Raw genomic sequence first — 6,371 nt, forward strand, 5'->3', positions numbered from 1 at the left:
GATCATAAATGTGATAGGCAAGTACAAGCACTCAACCAACAACTCAAGGATCATCTCGTCAGTTAAATTTTTCAGGCTCAATTTGATGCGGTGTTTGAAGAGAAGAGTTGTAAATGTCCTTTACACATAATTTTCGATATGTTAACTTTAGCATAGTTGTGTTGCATTGCAACAACAACGTTTTTGGGTCGGTAGTATTATGGGTTTTGTAAAATTATGATATATTGGGCTTCATATAAGAAGCTTATGGAGACCTCATGTAGTTTTTTCATTCAAAATTAAGAATTTAAAGCAGACTAAAATAATTTATTGTGTTATAATTTTGAATGAACAATTAGCTTAAAATAAATTCTGGAATAACAAGTATAAAAATGAGGTCTTCGATTGCTTTAGATTTAAAATGAGGTCTTCAATTGGAATAATGAGTATAAAAATTTCTGAAAATTTCTTTCAAATGTGTGATGAAAGATAGTGCAGGGTGAATAAATAAAAAAAATGGTGTAATAGGGTAATGTGACGAAGAGTGCAGTGTAAAGAAAAAAGTGCATACATGAATAAAAGAGAAAAACAAAAAAACAAGAAACAAAATCAGGAAAATAAAATAAAGGGGAGAGAGAGCGTGAGAATTGAAAAAAGCAAGTAAGTTTTGGAAAAAAGTGATTTTCTCTCGCTTCATTATTATATCAGAATTTATTAATTTAAAATTATTAACTAGAGTTTGTTTAGAAAACACATGTCATCATATAGATAAAGTGGTGATGCTCACTGCTTTTAGAGGTGGTGAGCAAATTTGCACTCTTATTGTAAGATTTTTATATGGAAACTCAGCAAAAAAAAAAAAAAGTATTTTAAGTAGAAATTCAAAATGAGAAAGAAATTTAACCTATAGCCCAACCGGCCCAAAAATTAAGTAAAAGCTCAAACTGTCTACTGAGCGCTCGGCGAATCTGCATATGCAGCCTAAAACATGCATGTACAGCCTAAAACATGAATGTACAACCTAAAATCTGTCATCTACAACTTAAAAAATTACATCTGCAACTTAAAAATATAAATATGCATATGCATATGCAGGATGCGTCTGCATCCGCTGAGCTCTCAGCAAGCATGATGTAGCACGTTTTTCCCCTCCGCTCACACGTATACACAGATAGATTGAGTTTTTACTTAATTTTTTATTTCGCTTTTTTTTCAAAAACTGAACTTTGGAGTAATTTATTTTAAAAAAATAGAGAATTGTGTTTTCCGGATAGTATGTTATAGATAGAATTATTGTGTGTGGCTCTAAAACCACGTGTAGTGTGACTAATTCATAGAATTATAACATGTATACATTTATTAATATCTAAAACCGTAAATTATAAACTTATCGTTCACCCATATTATAACATGTAGAATAATAACATTACGTGACAGTGTTATGGTTACGTACAATAATTTTTCGTTATAGATATTTAGTTCAATACTGAATGATTCCTTTTGGATTTAGATTTTTTTTTTTTTTCAAAAAAAGATTTGGTTAGCGCGCTATGCATAATTTGGTTGTGAAAGAGCTTCATACAAACTTTGCGACATTCTTTTGTTTTTAAGAGAAAATTCGCTGAGTTATTCCTTGAATTTTAACCTGATTTATACGTTTCAAAATAGAGTTTACCTAGGATTATTTTAAGTCCTTTTTTTTTTTTTTCATGAAAAAATGGAGTACTAAAGATGAAGGTACGTTTTATGAAATTTCAAAGTTAAGCCTATACACAAGAATTCTGTAGTATTATGTTTTTGGGTAACTTGGCGGGATTAATTCAAGCCCAAAAACAACAGAACACTACATCAGGACAGACCTAGTCTTAGAGATACCCATCATATCCTTGAAGCTGCTAACAGCAAGGGGAGGCAACCCGAGAACATGAGATTAGTTCTATTGTTCAATTAAGTTGTGTCATATTTTAAAATATTTTATTTTGTTCTTTTGAAGCTGTCCAAAAAAGAGAAAAATTGATCAAAGGCAGTCTTAAAACTAGAACGTAGCATCCTATTTTCCTTCAATCCCAGTACAAATGGCTTCATTGAGTTAATCGCGAGTGAGATATCTTTGAACAAAATTAACCCTCTATACGATTAAGTGAACCCGGCCATGACACCATGAATTTTTCTATGGACTACACATGACCTCAAACAGGTGGTCTACGAAGAAGTGTGATAAAGACCCAAAGATACCGAGAAGCATTGCCTTCTAACAAATGGGTATCTGCATATATCATAACAAACACATACAACATATTTATATACTTTTAATAACAAATAATATATTGACTCATAAACACCTTTAATTGTAACTCTAATCACACATATAACGATTTCCCTATTCTGGTGGTAGGTATTAATTTTTCTTCTGCAGCAAACCTAATCTCCCTAAAAATTAACAAAGTGTTATTCCAAAAAGATTGTGAAAGCACAATATCACATTTCGTGCAATTTTGTTCATCCATAAAGGAATTGATCCATACTGCAAACCAAATAAAGAACTAATTAATGAGTTAATTATGTTCTTGCAATGATAACGTTAAAACTAATCCTTTTTCTTTTTGCCTTTTCTTTTTTTGGTACTAGAGATGCTAGAGAACGAACTCTGTAATTCCATATTACATGCAGGAAGTACGTACTGATCGATTTAAGAAGAAAAAAGAAATTAAAAACATAATGAGACAAACACAACATGACAACCAATAAGTTCAATAACTAAATCCAAGTGAGAGATGAGATCAAAACAAATTACGTATTACTAATTAATTTGAGAAAGAAACTTACACTTGATTCTTAGAAATATGAGATCAAAACAAACCTCCGGGCATCTTTCTGTTGAAGACAACAATAAAAAACTGTCAGAAGTTAGTTGCATAAACCTGTGAATACATACAAGTAAAGTATATAAATACGAAAATAATTTTTGTGAATAAATATTGGATTAAAAGATGCCAGTAAGTGATCGATTCATATGATCATATGGAATTTAATTTATAATATGATTATTAGGGTAATTAGTTATCATGCGAACTGTCACCAAATAGCCACTCTGGAAATGCCTCTATTCCGTTAAAACATCTTATATACAAAGATGTTAGAGAAGTGAAGTGTTGAATTTGTTGAGGTATCAGATTTCAAATCGGGGAAAGACGAAAGACATCTTCTGCCACAGGATTCAATTGACAACTCATCAAGAGATGTGCAGGATGGTATCCCACTCGGTAGACTTGTCAATCCATCACAATTGTGAATATACAACTAATTACCAAGACATGTGAGACTATGTGAGGTTCTCTAGACTAGGAATACTCTCTAGATTAAGGAAACCAAGTATTGATAACTGCTCTAGAGATTTGCAGGATGGCAACCCGGCCACTTGGCAGACTTGTCAATATATCCATCACATTTTTGAACATGCAAATCACGAAGGGATGTGAGGTTGTCTAAACTCACAAGATGTAAATTTTGGATAATTAATTGACCTTGCAATTGGCTTAAGCCACCTAGCTCCTCAATTCCCTGGCTCATTGCCCCGTGCAGAGTATAGTGAGGTAATTGTTGGGCTCAATTTATATATAGTTTATATCTTTAAAATCATACATTTTTGTGTATGTCTTTTAGCATTTGTAGTGTTTTACTTATTATTTGGTTAATTAGTGGATTTTATTAGTTTTTATCATTTTTCTTAGATTTAATTAGTTTTCATCATGGAGGAGAGGAGAGTGCGAGAAAAATAAACAAATAAAATTTTACAACAGTAATGTTTTCAAATGAGTCAATTGCCCCATCCCAAATGGAATTTCGATATACTCATCAAAATAAACATGTCTCAAGTTGATCAAATTTTTCAGTTCCTTCAGAAACTTTTTAAGAAACTTCATATTGTGCATTCTTAATGTCGGTAGATTATAGAGCTTTCCAATAGATTTGGAGAGTTCTTTGATTCTTGTTCTTGAAATGTCAAGATACCTCAAGTGTCTCAATTCGCCAATTGAAATTAGCAACTCCTCAATATCCGCCTCATATAAATTCAAGACACACAAAGCTCTAAACCATGGGAAGAATATGCTATTAGGGACCTTGTCATTATTCAAAAATTGTGAGTGCAATCTCCCAACACTTCTTGCTGGCATTCTTTCTAGTGTTGAAGTAGAAATTTGTGCAACATGTTGAATCTCTGGTAAATCACCCATCTCATTGAAGTCTCATGTCAAGCTTTCATATTTGGATACTTCTTCGGCAAGATCATGCATAAGATTGTGCATCTTGCAACTAGTAATAATGCCAAACACATCTTTTGTAGAATCTTCAAATAAGGAGTTTTCCAATAGAATATTAATATATTCATTGCCTATATCCTCCATCTCCATGTTGCTTTTATTAGGAGAAGGGTGGATTATTCCTTGAGCCATCTAAATTAGATCAAGTTTTCTCTTTTTATTTCAAAATCTTTTGATCTTGTACATTGAGTAATATGCAAAGCACTGTTTCAAAGATGTTGATTTAATATGATCAAAACTCAATTTCAAAATCGACATGATTCTCTTCTCTTCTTCTTGTAAGTCCCACATTCTATTTTCTTTGATCAACAACCATTCAGCTGTAGTAGTTTTAGAACGTAACAAGCTTCCCAAAACCTGTTGGTAGATGAGTGAGAATTTCTATTTAATAATGAATAGGTTAAAAGAAATACTAACAAAACAAAAATAGTAGTTTAACATTCGAAGTAGACTATATTTTTCAACATTCTTTTGGATATATGCTAAGTGCTATAGTGCTCTCCATTTTGGTCATTATAATTATTTTTTTCCAACTTTGTTAGAATCATACAGGAGTTTAAAATAGAATTGTTATGAAAACTACTAAAAGTGATCATGCATGGTTTATTGGTACAAAAAATTTTACATTTAAATGTATTAGTGGCCGAGTGTAGCTCTTTCCCTAATGAAATATGTCATAAAATGTAGTGAGGAATTAATCAACTCCTTTGCCAACTTTATTTTTCTTTAGAAAAAGAAAAATATAAGAAAATGAAGAAGGGAAATGAAAAAATAAAGAATATTTCAAGTAACTTATGGTTGAGAAACCAACTAGTTATTGGTTTAGTAGTAAAAACAACAATAATAATAAACCTTGTGGGTTAGAGCTTTATTTGTAAAAAATAGGAACCAAAGAAAAAAGTGTAAATTAATTAACATCAAATAGATAATGTAATAGTATATACATACATTTGCCAACAGTGGTACAATTGCACACTTTTTAGCAATATCACTTCTATTTCTTTATAGATCTAGGTCTATTAGAGCACAACCATCTGAAAATGCTCTATCCTTTATTATGAACCAACATTCATCATTAGATAGTTTTTTCAAATCACACCTACAGATAGGAAGCGTTTCTGTGATTGATGTAACTTTAGCACTGTGGGTGGTGACAATGATGGTACTTCCTCGAGCAGAATTGAGTTTTGGCAAACAACTCATAATTAAGGTTTCTCATTTATGAGGATCTTCGTTCCAGACATCATCGAGTATGAGAATATATTTTTCCCCGTCAACTCTTCTTGGAGGGTTTTGATCAATGCATCCTGACTTTCTCTTATCGTAGCTTTTGATGGGTTAAGAGATTCTAACGAATTAAAATTGAATTGACATGAAAAGGATTAGATACACACACACCCATATTTTTCAATCAAAATATGTATTCACATCAGGTTCATTGTATAACCATTTAGCCAAAGTTGTCTTTCCTAGACTTGCAATTCCCACAATGGCCATAATCGAAAGATTTTCTTGATTGTCAGAGTTGATCAAGGTTGCAATTATGTTAGACACAACTTCCTTCCTTCCAACAAGGTTTTCATCTTTGTCAATGAATGAGCTTGTTTCTCTATCCCCTATAATTCCATGATGGGCAGGGGTTGCATCCACTTTGGTTTTATAATGTGAAACTATTCCAATAAAAGATGCCTCACTCTTAAGATCCATCAAAGATGCATTGACTTTCTGAATTTTTTGTGCTAATTTTTATATTGAGCTAGTCTTCCACTGCCTGGCAACGACCTTGTGGTTAATGAGAAACATCACCTAAGATATCTTGAATGACGGATCGACAATGATTGGTGGAGCTTTGTTAGCTCTACTTTGAACCACCAGGCATGACTGAAATCTTGAGCAGCAACTGAAGCCACCTTCTTTAGTATTTCCTCAGCTGCGAAAGTAAGGAGAGATTTCAATCATCTTTCCTTCGGTATGTAAGACAAAGAAAGAGTAGATTAATTAAGAAAACAATTTGAGAGTTGAGACGCACAATGTTTTCTCTCTTAGAAGGCGATGATGGTGTTTTCTTTC

At 32.3% G+C, this 6,371-nt stretch overlaps 1 pseudogene; it reads right to left on the bottom strand.

The window, feature by feature from the left end:
- Positions 1 to 3,366: 3,366 nt before the first annotated feature.
- On the bottom strand, positions 3,367 to 6,044 carry LOC147299281 (putative disease resistance protein RGA4; annotated as a pseudogene).
- Between the last annotated feature and the right edge of the window lie 327 nt (positions 6,045 to 6,371).

This window comes from Dryas octopetala, chromosome 1 (assembly GCF_963921425.1).
Source record: "Dryas octopetala chromosome 1, drDryOcto1.1, whole genome shotgun sequence".
Lineage (NCBI taxonomy): Eukaryota > Viridiplantae > Streptophyta > Magnoliopsida > Rosales > Rosaceae > Dryas > Dryas octopetala.